General features: G+C 28.1%; 1 protein-coding gene across 1 annotated transcript in view; it reads left to right on the top strand.

Annotated features, from left to right (window-relative positions):
* The first annotated feature begins 10,790 nt into the window (after positions 1-10,790).
* The window catches only part of LOC147073788 (UNC93-like protein), a 234,143-nt gene continuing 227,414 nt past the window's right edge, over positions 10,791-17,519 (top strand). Inside the window, exon 1 of the mRNA XM_085944800.1 lies at positions 10,791-11,084. The gene's annotated coding sequence lies outside the window, so the exon portion shown is untranslated. The remainder of the gene's footprint in view (positions 11,085-17,519) is intronic.

The raw sequence follows: 17,519 nt of genomic DNA, 5'->3' as shown, positions 1-17,519 counted from the left end.
AGCAGAGAATTGGAGCGGAGCTCGGAGCAAGAGCATAGATCAGTGGAACAGTAAGGTTTTACCCGGCGCAGGAGCGGAGCTGGAGCACCGAAAATTTGTAGTGCTCCACTGCTCCGGATGTTTTTTTATTATTAAATTTTCGTCCTAGAATCCACTTTGCAACACTGGAATTATTTACAATACAGCAACATTGCCGAGTGATAAATAACCTCATTTTTTTTACAGAAGAGACAGCTAATGAAAGACAATTTACTGTCGGTTTTTTAAATATAATTAATAATGAAAAGGATGAATAATAAACCTTATTTCAAAATTCCTTTTTTTTATTTTTTTTACATTTGTATACAAATAATATCTATTAAAACTTTTTACCCAGAGCGGAGCAGACCCTGGATCAGATATGGCACAAGTATTTAGTCCCGGAGCGAAGCTGGAATGGACCAACTCAAAAGGGGATCCGTTTTAACCCTACGTTTATAAGTAGATAACTAATATAACTTTTCATTTAATTCTCTCAATATATCGAGCAAAATAAATATTATGTCGAAATGCTCAGAAAACGTTGACTGACTGATGGACCTGCAGCAATCAAAACTTGAGTTCCTTACCCTAACCAAAGGTGAGTATAGATAAGCGAATACATCTAATCAACCTCCCTATCGTCGCATTGCGTGATGTTGACAAGATTTTTACAAAAATCATGACATCGCTACATTACGATTTTTAATGTAGATCCTGCCAATAAACTTTTTTTTTCTACTCTAAAATGTTTTTAAAAAGAGACAAGACTGGCCTCTGCAGTGAGTCCAAAACTTTGAGAAAATTTGAAAGTTGAAAACATGATGATAATCCTTATTTTTTTACAATTATAATCATATAAAAATATATAACAAATTCTGAAGCAAATCTTTTAGAAATAATCTTATTCTTACATTCTTAAATCTTTTATGTGTGATCTTGAATAAAAAATAATTGTATATACCTACATAGTTTAATAGAATACAACTGATATTTTTATGAGTAAATATTATTATGGATCGATCAACTCATTAAATTAGTGATTACCAATCGGGGTTCCATGAAACTCTGGGATCCTCAAGATCTATCGGAAGCTCCGCAAGAGTTTGGAAAATCTCACCCAAAATGGTCTATAAGATAAAATAATAAGTAAGTACTTTATTTGCATTTAAGTAATGGAGTGATGGCAAGTTGAGCTTATTTAAATATGGATATATCACATCATAAGTATTAATTTTGAACTCGAGCGAATTTTATCTAGAAAGAAAATTTTTTAGCAGCTATATGAAGCTACCGGAACCATGCCGGTAGACAAGTGCGTTGCTTATGGCAAGATTTTCTAAAAAGACAGCAGATTAGGGAAGAGATACGAATAATAAAACTTTTGATTGTAAATTACGTAAACATTATAAAAATTTTCCTGCTGCGCTAATATCTTTTATATGTTAGTGGAGGTGTTAATCATAATTTTAAATATTTTCTGTACGTACCTATGTATCTGGTTAAGATATCAATAAAGAATATGCAATAAGTAAGTTTTGCTGTTGATAAGGTTATAGAAGGTTGTTGTGCTTGGTTTTTGAGAATATGAGAGTATATTGGTTGATACAAGAATACACTGACTACAATAATAAGGATGATGGCGTGAGATTATAATCACGAGGTAATTATGTACTGATGGGATAATTATAAGAATGCACTAATAGACTTGATTCGAGTGGAATGACGGAAGTGCTATGTCGAGTGAACAACTCGTGACAATAGCAGCACGTTTCGTGATGGACTCGATGAGTTGTGTGTGGGTTCATAGATTATCCTTCTTATTTGTATGAATGGAGTGCCACGCTCTGAAATGAGCTTTGACTGAGCGTACTGAAAGACGTAATATAATTTTTAAAAAAGTGCCTTGGGAGAGAAAGGCGTGGAGGCTTGACAAAAATAAATGAATTTTATGATATATAAGATTCAAACAACAAAGCTTAAATAATACGGTCAGACAAAATGAGAACAGTTCTTCACGTCGGCAATAAAATGCCGTATTTTTTTTTTATACAATATAATTGGCCTTTGTAGCGACCAGGTCGGACAACCCGAAAAGCCCAACAGCTCTTTCCTCTCAGAGCACATTTTCTAATATTCCCAGAGGATATGGTTTGCATACTGTAGCTCTCCGCCACATTGACAAGTTGGCCGGATAACAAGTCCAAGCTCGTAGAGCTTGGCATCGAATTAACCATAGCCTGTCAAAACTGACTGGTGTAGTGGTCAGGAGTCAATTTAGTTAATTATCCCATATAGTAAAATCTGTGCTTAGGCATGTCACTGCATAATGCATAGCATGACCATTTTGTAATTATTAGACCATAGTGTGTGTCAGCCTAGTAAGGATTCCGTGAGATTAAAAAAGGTTTCCACCAAACAAAACAGGTTGGGAATTTTGGAAAGTAACTCAAATATATGAGAGATTATAAACTCATTGTATCTTGGCATGTAATGTTGTGTTATTAATAAAAGTCTAAATAAAGTACCTATCTGTAATTTGCGACGATATTTTTTCAGTAATTCACACGTTACGAATACACCTTGCCTAATTCCTTTTGGCGTTGGTTGGAAATGCAGGGATGTATGTATATATTTACATAATTTTCGATTTAAATTCAGCCCAACCTTCTGTACTTTGCTTATATTTACGCCATAAAAAAACTATCAATATAAACGATTAGATTATCAAGAAAATATTACGAAAACGGGGCCAATTAGCACATTGTTAATGTTTGTATGACTTTATAATTATTTTCATAATTCATTTGGTTTATAGAGCATATCTTATTATACGCATAATTAAAACAAAACTTGTCAAGGCTAAGTATATTTTTTTATAAAATATTTATTCAGTGTGAACATTAAATTTATAATATACATTGATTACACTCTTATTTTTATTTAACATTGTAAATATTCCTAATACAACATAAAAATATTAAATACATGCACATATTATAATAACCACTTATTTAACGTTTTATAGATAAAAACGGGCCTATATAAATAGTAATTAGTTATTAATTTAATATGTAACGTATGTATTACGAAATGATTATGATTCTTATTAAGTTAATTTTTTCATACCTATAACAAAAATCAGAAGTTTCACATTTCTTATTATATTATATGAAATTCGATATGGATATTGTTACTTTATGAACAAAGTCAATGAAATCTGGGTTTGACCGGATGTTATGACTTTTAATAGTCAATACCGAAAATATCACCGATTATTATAATATAATTATTATTGTGATATTGAGATTTTTTCAAGTTAATAGGATACAAGTAAACCCAACATTTGAAGTGGGGTTGTATTATATTTCGACAATTGTTTCAAAAATAGTGTAAATATAAATATTTATTATTTTATTCCAATTCTGATGGTCCGCAGATATTTTTTGATTTTTTTGTGGTCCGCGGATGTAAAAAAGTTAAGTAACACAGTAAGACTTGTAGAGTATAGACTTAGGAGAATGCAAGAGCTCTAGCGAGCGACAGAAACACATGTAAACGTCTCGCTGTATCCTAAACTAAATAGTTTCTTATGCTCTGATTTCTATTTTCCCACCGTGTTGCATACAGCTGGGTTGATAAATGGTAAATTACCATGATCGCTCCTAACTGGATCATATAGGCCTGCAGAGGGTGAAGGTTGTATTAATAGACGTTTTACGAGGAACAGTCGTTAATCAGTTACCCAACCAACCCAACGCCTAACTAATACACATTTAAAAAAATAACATTTACTTTAATGACCAGTCGCAGGATCGTGCCCAAGATTCACGAATTTGAATTTATAAAAAGACGGTTGCTCTTTCAACTAGGGCTCAAGGAGATAATTTAGTATATCTAGATAAGTAAGTATGGGTATATAATTTTATTATTTAATATATCAATATCATTATTAAGTTTAAATTTTGTTGATTAAACAAAAAAAAATGGAAATTTATTATGTATTATTTCCGTAAGCTCGTTTTGAACTCTATCTAAAGTTATAAATATTTGCAAATTAAATTTTATTTTGCCGTATTTTTCTTTTAAAAACAGTATCGAAGATTTTACGTAAGGTCGAGCGATAAATTTTGATTTAGAGTAAAAGGTTTCTTAAGTTTCGTTGCAAACAAATAATAAAAAAGCGAGATGTCGCAGTATTCTTTGATTAAAATGAAACTTTCCGCTCTGGCCGTTGTATTTTATACTCTATACACGAAAACTTTGAAAACGATGTCTTACCAATAATAATTCAGCCGACTCATGAAATTAATGCCATAGCTACTACGTTAATAATCGAAGGCTGCTCGACTTTTCAATTTCACTCTGAACTCTCGACAAAGCAGCATTGTCTTTACTACAGTTGATTTATTGGAATTTTCTTCCCTACCGTGAATTTTTTCCTCTACAGTGAAAACTTCCTTACGAACACTTCACTAACAATTTTCTTTCTACATCACACTTCAATAATAAAACATTAATTTATTATCACCATTTAGTATCTTTTAGTAGTAAATTAAATAAGTTAACCTAATATGAAAATAAAAACCCCACGATATATTTTTCATCATTGAATCCATACATACAATTATTATGGTTATAGAATTATAAAGATATCTTTAAGTTAAACCAGTGATAAAATAAGGTAAATATCATAAATGATTACTATTTTGGTATGTATTCTATCCGTGTTTAGTTTAAATAGTTACAGATTGTAACATCTTCTAATTAAATCCTCACGCAAGACTAAAATATCGACTATGTTTGTGCAAAAAATACGCAACGCTTTTCAGTTAGCGCGAGCTACATATTTTCCGTCCATCCGCACGGACTTCCCGATACAACCCGGTTTACGCAGGTAAGCTTATGGTAAAGCATGAGCGTCTAGCTGGTTCTTTAGAAGAGTTTCAAATCAGAAATCAAGAATGCTTTCAGGTAAGATGAAAATTAGTTTTTTCTAATAAAAAACTCAATAAATCAGAAAGTTTTTGTGATAAAAGATATTTTGTCTAATTTCATAAAAATATTATTATTATGTACATTTCTTTTTTTCGTAAGTTCGTCTACTTAGCGCCCTATCCAACTGTCGGAGACTGATCCAGACTGTTGATAACAATGATTATTTTCTAATTTTTTCACAACGTCAATACATTACGTAATAGAAACCAAAATATGACAATAATACGAAATGTAGATTTAGGAAAATGACTTCTAGCTGCAGAATAATAAGCGATCAGATATCTATTGTTTATAAAAATATCAAATTACTTTGCAGTAATATATTTCCAGCGAATCCATTTCCAGTAAACAATTCAGCTAGACCAGCAAGTCGATTGGCAAAATTATAGACGGTGTATTATAACATCATATCACCGCACATTATACCATTACGGTGTATTAGCTGAATAATCATTTTTCATAGTATTTTCTTACAACTGTAATAACAAATAATATTTCATTTCGCCACTCAATTTAAAACGCTGACTCTATATTTAATTTATTATGATTATGTAACAGAATTTAATGTTAATGTACTACCTTTTATTGTATAAATAACGAAGAACAATTAATCTCAATGTCACTCGAATCAGAGTACTTAGCTAGTAACTATCATGTATAATATACTATTGTACCGAATAAATAAATTCACCCCTAAATAAATCTCACCCTGCTACATCGTAGACTTCGTCATTATCACCATCATCAATCTACACATCGAACACCAGACCAGAGTGCCAACCGACTTCCCAATAATTTCAAGTTAATTTCTAAATTTATTATAAAAAAATATTTTTTAAATATAATTTTCTTAGAAATGTTTTTGAAATTGCCTATAATGAGTAGCGTGGGTAATAATAATATTATTGTAGTAATAATATTATAACATCGAATTTCAATGAATATTATATTATTATTCTTTATTAATGAATCTATTTTCATGAAACAATAAAAACGTAGGTGTTTTTTAAAAGACAATTTTGAACAAAATAATAAAGTATAATGTAGAACAGTAACATAGCGAGCATTCCACCATCGTTTAATTATAGTTAATATTTATGACAAGATGCGTCTACAATATGAATCCATAAAAATATTTTATTTAACATTTAATAGTAAATGATTACTGAAAGCTGAAAAATATGACAGAATTTGATTATAATATTGATCACAATCATATAGTTAAAACTTTTCTATACTTAATACAAATCCATTTAGTTTTTATTGAAAACTGAATATTGAATATTCTCTCTTTGCTTTCGCAAGGATATGTTAATTTAATAAAACTAACTCAACAACTAAACTGTAAATTGAAAAGATTAAATGTTGCATTTTTATTACCGTGTTATTGTTCTAAATATTTATAGTATTTTCGGTAATATTGATTCCATAAAATCTATACACATGAACATGTTACATCTTATATTATATATTTTTAATGTACATACATATAGCTTATTTTCACACTTGTGAGCAGTAATTGAATTTTACAGCAACTTGAGAAGAATTTTAAATTGTCTGTTTATCAAATTCCAACCATGAAAAGGCCAACCACGCAAAATAAATATTTTGTAGACCCTTATAATTTATGTGCCCAATTACGTTTTGTTTATCTTCACTTTATTTTAATGATATTGTCAATATTAAAATATGATAGCGTCAACAATAGGAAAACTTGCTCATTATATTAATTTAATTAATAGATGCAGTTACATAATAAATCGATGCTTAGCTGTATGGACCATGTTTAGAGTATGCAGCATGAGTATCTAAGGTCGTTTGGAACCCACGAGGAATGATGCTTATTTTGATTATTCCATCTCCACCTGCCCCATTTATTCAGTTACGATTTGTGCATGGCTGCCTTCCATATAAACGTCTCTGAATGAAACAATTCTAGTGCCTCACTTTTGTGGAAATCAACGAGACCAGTGAGAACAAGCATTGTCATAATAATTAATCTCAAATATTATTTAAAATTTTGTACTTATACATTTTTCACAGACCGTCAGCGATATCGGTTAGTGCTTACTAGGTATGAAACGGAGATGGTATAAAATAAGATCCGCTTAGTACATACATTTTTAGCATACATATTTTACACGAATCTAATTACCAATTGCAAATAAGAACTTTTAACTCAGTAAAATTATTAATATTTATTATGTTAAAATGCATTTCTCACCGAAGGCTAGGGATACTTAGTGTAAACATCATTCAATTGTGAGGAGTTCAATAAATAGACTATCACGATTAAATGAAGATTTCACTCATCATTTTATCTTGGTAGAGAACTGTCACGCTGTATAATCGTGCCTCGGGAAAAAATATCTACCTCGCTATTATCTTTTATCATTGTATAATTGCATCACTATACTTGTGTCAATCCGTGAAATGAGTAAACAACCGCTTTGGACAATCATTCTACTTCAGTTCTTTACTCATCTCCTCATCACACCATCATTCGATTACCTCCAAACTTTTTTATCCAGAAACGAAGCTATTATACATTAGACTACCGACTTGATATTTGTTTGGACATAGTTTCAATGATACATATATATATATAGAAGACACTTCATGTTACTAAATATAGTAAATGACAGTAGATCAAGTCAAAGCTCTTTTTTTATTCTATGAAGTTTATCTTTTATCCTTAAGTTTACATCAGTCCCGTCCAGCTTCATTTCTGAATAAGGAAGTGTGGCACTAAAATCTTTTCATTCAGGCACGTGTATAGCATGATGGATGGTGGCCGTGCACAAATCATGGCTGCATATACGTGACGGTTAGAGATAGGTAAATCAAACCATTTATTGTGTACCAAAAGGTCTATAATTTAAAAAAAAATAAAAATAATCATGACCTTCTCAGCTATTATCATTTTATTTTTAGCAAAATTAATAATCATAATGTGTAGACATATACAGATATTTTGCCGAATATTTGGAATCAGGTGTTGAAATTAATGAGTCTGCGGAACCTATACGGACTGGAATTCAATTGAAAGTTTATTGAAGTAGTGCTTCTTATCAAAAAGAAACATAACACAACATTTCCTTTCAATGTCGAAGAGTCTAACTGTGTCATGGACAATTTCTATGGATAAACGAAGACAGTCGAGGAAGCCAAGACATGATTTTGAGCTACAACTCAATGGAAAGATGAAGGTTTTATAGTATTTTGGTACAAAAACACCACAATATTGTTTACTTAACTTAGAGTATATTGCAAAAAAAAATAGTATGTATTTATGGGAATAGAACAACTGGATGCCTAATGTCTAATGAAATAAATACACGTTCGTTAGGAATTTTAATCAGTTTCTATATTATATTAAGTAGTAACCATAATATTTTTATTGCGGATTGAAAATTAGCATGCTTTAGTCATTATATAAAAATAAGAGAGCTTTTTTCTCGTTGAAATTTACACATATGCACAATTGAAGAATTTTTGACGTGTGCATATTTAAATTATCACCAAATATAAAATTATAATATAATAATATTAAATATAAATTTCAAAAGTACCTATAATTCATGAACGTCTATTTATTCTCGAATTTCATTCGATTGCGTGGCGCCCAGTTGTCTTCGCGCAGAATCGTCATAGACGTACATTATGCATTATATTGAAATAACTATCTAACAGGAGAAAGTTATAAAAAAAATGTAAGAGAATTATAATGCTACGTCTAAATTATCTCTTGAATAATGTCATTATATAAATGATATTGGCATATTAACCATTGCAAACTCTAGGGTCACTTAGATACTTCCTACGATTATTTCCAGATCATTTTGAGTTGTCCTCTTGATACCTACTTAAACAATTTAAAAGGTGTTTGCGGCCTTATAACTGGCTCTCGAGCTACCGTATATTTCTAAAACCCACCACCTCCTCTTATGAAATAAATAAAGAAAAGTAATGTTCTTTAAAATTATATTATTATCTCGGTACTTATTACAAGATATATAACAAAACGTCCTCCTAGAGATACAGAGGTAAATATCAAATCTGTTTTATTAGGTGATGGGGTTATTATATACCAAGTTTTTTTTTTAATATTATAACATCATAAAAATACTGATATCTTTTATGAAGATAAGGTGATTAAAAATGAAATTATGGAAATATTGGTACATCTAAAACCTTAATATATTAATATTAACTAAAGCATTATAAAATGAGAGGAACAATGATACACATATCTAAAATTAGTGTTCTACTAACCATGATAAAAAAAATAAGTCATCATGTAGTAGGTATAAGTAACTACGCTTACTATGACATTACATCCAAAATGAATATCTAATAAAAAATAATTGCAGAACTTACAAGTACAAGTAAATCAAAATGTATTCATTAATTCTAGAAGTTCGTAAACTGCCTACGATGGCCTAGCTGTTACCATTTTGGTTTATATTATCGTAAGTCACATGTTCTAATCCTGGATCTGATATATTCACATGCTGTTTTTCAATGTGTATTTGTAACAAATTATGGATCAAATAGAGGTTATGATCTTTTTAGGATCGGACATGGAAAAATAAAAGTTCGATAAAACCATTAGATATACTTATTATTATTATTTTATTATACCTATATACAGTTTTATGTTTCTGTTGTACATCTGTTTTGACTAAAAATGTTCCATCTGAAAATATATATAATAATTGAACGAGATAAAAAAATAATAGATTAAAAATATTTAGGTGTATTTATATCATTTGGGAAAAGATTTTTATAATTTTAGTTGTGTAGGTTTTATTGCACATAATGTTTACTAATATGCCTTTCTTATTGTAATCCACACCTGTAATACATCAACCGTATACAACCGCTATATGTATATTTAATGCGTAAATTATTGTGACTGGTTTTGCTCGGTATTCTTAGATACACCTCCGCCAGATATCAGTCTCGGTAAATGCAGTAGTCGTAACGTGGTAACGTGTATTAAATGAATATTATTTGTATAATGTTTATCAGCTCTGTAAAAAAAACTCAATGTCATATGCAAAGTTACAATTGTATTTATTAATTTACCAGAAATTTGAACTGGTATTAGGTCAAATTAATACATTCACTACTGAAAGTTAATTACTTTTTAATTACCACACTTAAATATCATGTTAATTATATCTAATGACCAACTACTGCTCTAAATAACTGCCGTTTGCGTTGTTAGCACTAAATCAGTTAATGATGTATCGTAAAAAAAATAGGAAAATTACTCCTCTTTGTATGTATTTATAAAAAGGGGCTTTCTCTTTGGAAAAAAATACTTTTATTTATAAGATTTTTTTATCAAAATTGTATAATTATCAAATAGTTATTTTTCAAATTATTATAATGGCTTTCTACAACTTCAATTAATGGATTCAATGTAGCCAATACAAATTTTTATGCAATTTTAAATAAACGAGAAAAAGTAAAACAAAAACCATGAATTACTTATAAGTGATTTGTTGATCGTTTTGACAATAAGAATAGATAGATAAAAAAAATCAATTGACATCAATACTTTGTAAATTGTAAAATAATAAAATGTATATTGTTAAACCACCATAAAATATATTTAATAAGTGTACTAAGTAAATAATCGTTAACATAAAATATGACTAACCACATATGTATACTTATAAAAATTCTTGGATGGCGGGGTTTGAAAGGACGCTGCCGTAGTCGAATCTTTGGCACTCTACCTTGATAGCAGACAGACCCAGGTCATTATGATTGGAATCACAAACCACATTGTCGGGTCGATTTCTTAGCAGTTAGCACCCAGTGTAGATTAGTAGTATTTGAAACCTAAGCTATAACAGTTGTACTATCGATATTGAAGTGACTAGTGTTTATTTTGATCTCAACTTGCATACAATTTCCGATATAATTTATAATTAATTATCTCCCGTGTAAATATCCTACGTAATTATTGTGATTTTAATTAAACAATAATAAAAAGGTGTTAACTCAGTGAATATAATATACTCATACTCATAATAGATGATATTACTTTAATGGTATGTTAATTATTTCTCACTAAAAAATGTTAAACTTATAATATAAAATAATTAATATTCCATTACATAACCAACAAAATAAAAATGTGATGATTATTTTTTATAATTTAATCTAAAAATAAGTAAAAGCATTAATATTATTTAAAAATATTTAAGTGTAATGAATACATTTTTTTTGTCGAAGAAAATAATAAATTTATTAACTTTTGTTTTTTGTGTTTTATGATACAATAAATATGAAAGTATGATACGTACAATTAAGTACTTAAAAAAATATACTTTTACGTTATTTTTTTCGATTACAGTTTGTATGGAATATTATACGTTAAAGTTTCATTGACTGATCGTCGACTCAAAATCAAAAGGGCACTTGTGACATTTTGACGGTTTTGAGTTATAAATTTAGTTTGTTTGCAATTTTTTTCTCTGCATTATAGGCAAAATGGCAATTGTGGAGCTAAATCTATGAAATCATAATTTATGAAAGAAAATAAAGGTCACTTGTGTATTATTTGTAAACTAATCTTCAATTAAAGTACAACAAAAACGTAACATGTTTTCGACTTCTCAAGTATATATACAGTGGTTACAAAAATAATATTAGAAAAAGGTACTAGGTATGTGTATTTTTTTTTAAATGTGTAGACCTTTTTTCCAAAAAAAAAAAATTGTTGTAGAAATGTGGCTCTTATGACGAAAATCTTCACAAGGTGTGAAAAATAAATAAAAATTACATTTCAATTTCTGAGTAATAAATCACCTGTGCTCTGTCTGAACTTCATTTCAAATTAGTAAGAAATAATCTTCACATGATTTTTTTCACTCAAAAAAACTTAATATGCGTTTTTTATCAAAAGTCTGTCCCTTTTGCTTTTGGGGCGACGATATTATACAGAATTTGTTTCATCGAGTACATAATTTAACAATTCTGATAATAAGTTTCTTGCTGAAGAAAACTTTTTATAAAAATTGGAAACATTAACGTTACCAACATAGTTGAAAGTTTATTTATTTATTATTGTTCTCTTTTATTTTGTCATGACGTGACTACAGAAAGATTTGTCTCCGAATATTTTTACGTATATACAAAATAATAATTTCGAAAAATCCAATGAAATACTAAATTTCTCAAATTGAAAAATAATCCGGTTCTCCAATAATAAAAGTCCTCGATCTCATACTGTTTTTCGGTCTGATAAACACTACATAAAAAATGAAAATAGTTTTCCAACATAAAAATACATTTTTCATAATATTCCTTGAAAATACATTATATAAAAAAAAACCCAGACCGTTAAAGAATTTAGATTTATAGATCATACTTTCCTGTTTTTTGTTTTCCGTACCTTTAAGTACACCATTTATCTTTCGTAAACAAATAATATTTTATCTGAAGTATATCCATTTTTTCTGTTACAAAATAATGGTGGCTGTGCATTCTATTGCTTTTTGTTTTGTTCTGATTTTGTTCCAATCAATTTTTATGATGCTTATTTTATTAGTTTTAATAATTATTTTCTTGATGATAATTTTATTTCAGAAAGTACTTATTTAGTTATATGCCATCCCATTCTTGGTTTCCATTGAAATATAACAGATACCTCTACTGAGATATGTAGTTTTTTTATAACATTATAAAAAGTTTTTCGCATTCCTCGGAGATTTATGCCTTTTTATCTTTTCAACTCGCCTGTCAAGATGGATGACATTATTTTTTAATATATTTGCAGCAAAGTACTTCATCTTCCTTTCAGCGTAAATCTTATGAAACATCGAAATTCTTTCAATTACAATGAATAAAAAATGATGCTTCTAAAATAGTAATATATAAAACATCATGAAATAGTTGAATTTGTCAACTAACAATATTTTTAAATACTTAATTTATAATAATCTTATTATAATATCTACATACTTTTTTAAAGATAATTTATATACGCGTACAAATTTACCTATAATATTGATAAAATAATCGTTTTTACGGTCACTATTGTAGAATATTCACTAAGTATTCATAATATAATATATTTTTACTAAATACATCGTATATTTTTTATTAGAAATTAAACAAAAATATAAATTCCTACATAATAATAAAATTATGCAAAACATTTTTTTATTTATTTACATAACAGCTTTCGTAACACTATGGTGTTAATATTAGAATTTATATTTTTATTATGATAAATGCTTTTGATATAAATAGGTATGTCATTATTGTATCTACATATTACACAAACGAGATTTACGAATCTATGATTCTTTTTATTGAAAATATACATAAGTACATAATCTTTATCCGAAGATGGATTCAAAGACACGACGTTTATTTTCCAGACAAGTACTACTGACATTTGGCTCGTTAGTTCAATGCATATTGAACTAACGAGCCAAATGAATACTTCGCCAACAAATAACTGTAGTGTTTTCCAATCGTACTTCATCAAAGATTTTTCTAGAATTTTTTTATGTATGTTTCAGAGTATCTAAATAATGGCAATAAACTTGAATGAGAAATAATAAAATATGATACGTTCGCGTTGGCATTATAAAATGTACAATACTACAATGTATACAATTAATAGTACAAATTAAATAAAATACAAAATGTATAAACCGGTCAACAAAACGAAATCTACGTAAACTCAGATCAAAAAACTGTTTATTTCATTAAACACACTGTTCTTGTAAACATTTCTTCGGATAAATTTGCATAGTGTGATGTCTTCCAAAAACTAGATTTACAAGAAAAACGAAAACGCACGCGGCATAATAATTTGATCATGAACAAATATTTAAATGCCATAAATTTATTATAAGAAAAATTGGTTAACAATTATTTATCAGTATATATGGATATGTTTTCAATTTTAAATGATTATTTTTTATATCTATACTCGACAATATTTATACTTATACTATATTTATACTCGACGTATTTTTTTAAGTTTTATTCAAATATTACGAAATCTCTTTATATATTTCTTTAATTTTAATATAAGCTTTAATCATTTAGTTCAAGAACTTTTGATCACTCAATTTTGAGTCAGATAATAAATTACATTAATAGTATATAAATAGTTATTATATTGGTCTATGAACGTTGTATCAACAATAGTTATCAAAATCTCCCTATCATAATATTAGAGTTCACTTAAGCTGATTTGACACAAATTCTAAATGAATTATTTTACACCATTCTTATTTTAATACACTACCTAATTGCGCTGTTAAAATATACATAACCGAGAAGGTAATTAAATGTGAACACTTATAAAGATTCTTTTGAGTATTACAGTATTTAAAAATAATTTAATAAAATTAATCTTTGTACAATCACGTAAAATGTTGACAAAAAGAATATTGAAAAAACAAAACAAGTTTTTCATCCACATTTCATTTTAAATTCTTTAAATAGTTCCATGCCGACTTCATCGATCAGGACATTTTCAACTGTCCTATGCAAAGAAATTAGTTAATATTTTAAACATTAAAGAATTATTTAATGGAATAAAAACTATATTGGTTATTTGATTGCTACAACTTTTAAATAAAGCACTAATAAAAATAAGTATACTTAACTAATGTATTTGTTAATAATTTTTACTTTTTGGACTTTGAGAAAAGTTTTTTTTTATTACAAAAGAAACTTTGTAAATATATTTACTCCTGAATAAAGTACTAAAGTATTTACAATATCACGATAACTAAAGTTATTTCATTGGCATATGCAGTCGTGTGCATGGTATTGCGTGTTTCTTATACTATGTATGTATATATATTATATATACAACTTCGTGACTGCAAAGACTACTAATGAATCCTCAGATATCGAGAATTTCAATATTTTATATATAAATAAACTTTATTTTGATAGTTCTTTATGCAGTAATAACTATGTATGCACATAAAAAGTGTTGAATGTCTGTAACAGACATTGTTATTTAGACTTTCACTAAGAGTGACAGATAAATTCATTTGACCATGTTGTATCAAAACTCAAATCAAAACATCATTCTCGTGTGGCAATCAAGACTACATACTTGTTATATCCGATTATATCATCAGGTGTAACAAGCCAGAAAACGATTATTTAAATAAAAGCGAGTATGAAATAATTTATTACCATATAATAATTGATTATGATATTTATAATTTATACCTACATAATAATATATAAATATTAATTGTAGGTGCAATAATATTATAATATGATAAATTTTATGTTTTCACTTATTTTTACATAATTTGTATATTACTTTATATCTACATAATCCCACCAGTATGTGTAGAGTAGAAGCTAATATTTATGTATAAGTATATCATTATCATAATTTAATTTGATACAACGTGTGGTATATTGCTTGATTAAAATGACAGTATACTTTATATGACTTTATTACAGATTTTAATTATTAATGAAAATTGTTTCTACAATATTTATTTAAAATACAATTTCTGGAAGAGTATTAATATGAAGGTGTTGTATGTAAAAACTAATATATTAAATTAGAATAGTGACACAAGTTTATTTAATTTGATTATTACCAGTCACTGTAATATTTTTTTTTTGAAAATGAAATGAATTTAAATATTGTCAACTGGAAATATGAATACAAAGTTAGATTAACAAAATAAAATACGATTATTTTTTAGAACCAGTATTTTGTCATGATACAACATTCATTATAATTGTTTAAATTTAGTCTAGCTGCCATTGAAAGATTCAAAGTTGATTGAATAACTATAGTTTTTTAGTAGTTATCAAAATCAATAAATTAACTCAAGAGTAGAATGAAATATAATATCTCCAAAAAACAGGAAGTTAAGATACCAACTAGTTTTTTATCGTATTTTTGTCATTGTTCCAATGTATTTAATCAAAATAATACTTATTGACCTTTTATATCAACACAGATACTACTACTATGTAAGTAATATTACAGTTCCTTAAAAATATAAACCGAATATCGTAATACAGAAATAAAATACCACTCCTTTCATTGTAATTAAAATAATCTCTATGGGCCCTTACTTAACGGTATTAATCTTATAAAACAGTAGTCTGGTTAGGGCGTATAAGCACTGCCCGTAGTTATGTTGGCTTGTTAAATAACTATGGGCTATAAATAGACCTAAGGTGGTGTATTCGTTGGAGTTAAGGATATCTAGTAACAGGATTACGAAACTTGCAGTTAAATACAATTTATTTTACAATTTAAATACAATACAACTTTAGAGTAAATTATATAACTTGCTAATAAACCTAACACTAATATCCATTTTTATTTGAATGGGCTATAGTTTAAAACTGTTTTAATATAGATTAATATATTTAATTATATATTATTATGTACTATATAATATTATATATTATGTATTACTACTACAACAAAGATCCTTTATTCTGCTTGTAAGTTTGTTTCATTGGTTATTCCGTCAACATATTATCTTTGGCGTATATTCCAGTCATTATTGGGCATTACTATGGATAAGACAACGTATTTTTAATGATTAAGTGCAACATTTAAATAAGAAAACAAAAAAAAAACAAAAAAACAGCTTCCTATTAAAATAGAATAATATTATATTAGGATACTATTTATAGAAATACGGTAATATCTCATTTATATTGTCTTATTGACTTTTTTTTGGCACTATTATGAATTATAATCAGGAAGGCGTAGTAGATATATTTTTTTTAAGTTTTAATTACATCTGAAGGCATCAAATAGTAATAATGAGTCTCTTTTAATCGAAATAATGGAAAAAAATAGATGAATAGATATTATTCATGACGTAGGTGTGTATATTTATATTGGTAGCCATCATACACAGAGTCTGATAAGTCAGTACTCCTCAAACTGGGGGGCGCGTCCCCCTAGGGGGATCTCGAGTTCCTGCCAGGGAGCAGTGAAATATTTCAGTAATTCAACAAATATTTCTCGAACCTAAATGAAGACCAAAAGTAAATGGAATGAAAACACCGTTTGCTGAATCCTTAAAATATGATCGTAGTACGTGGGCAGCTCAATAAGAATTGATTGATATTAGATCAGATAATTTCCTTGAAGTCGAATTTAATGAAAGAAGTCTTGCAGAATTTTGGATAAGGCGACAGCAAGAATATCCGTCAATTTCAAAAGCAGCTTTGTTAATCATAACTCGGTATGCAAAACAGCATTTTCATCATTCCTGGTAATAAAAAATAATTACAGGTTGTGTCTTTCAACGGGGACTTTGGAGCAAACCCTGTAAATTAGTATTTTAAACATTGTACCGGATTAATATTGATTTATAATGTAAAAATATGCATCACACCTATCTCATTAAATTATTTTTGTAGGCTGTAGATATAATGAATTTGAATTTAATTTTTGTTGTTTTTTTTTAATTTTGCTTTACAAGCAAGTAAATGAAAATGTTCCATTATTT

Source organism: Rhyacophila brunnea, unplaced genomic scaffold, assembly GCF_057557595.1.
Source record: "Rhyacophila brunnea isolate RB1 unplaced genomic scaffold, BYU_Rbru_1.0 scaffold_17, whole genome shotgun sequence".
NCBI classification, from domain to species: Eukaryota; Metazoa; Arthropoda; class Insecta; order Trichoptera; family Rhyacophilidae; genus Rhyacophila; species Rhyacophila brunnea.
The sequence above is the reverse complement of the archived record's forward strand: the minus strand, read 5'-3'. Positions and strand labels throughout refer to the sequence as shown.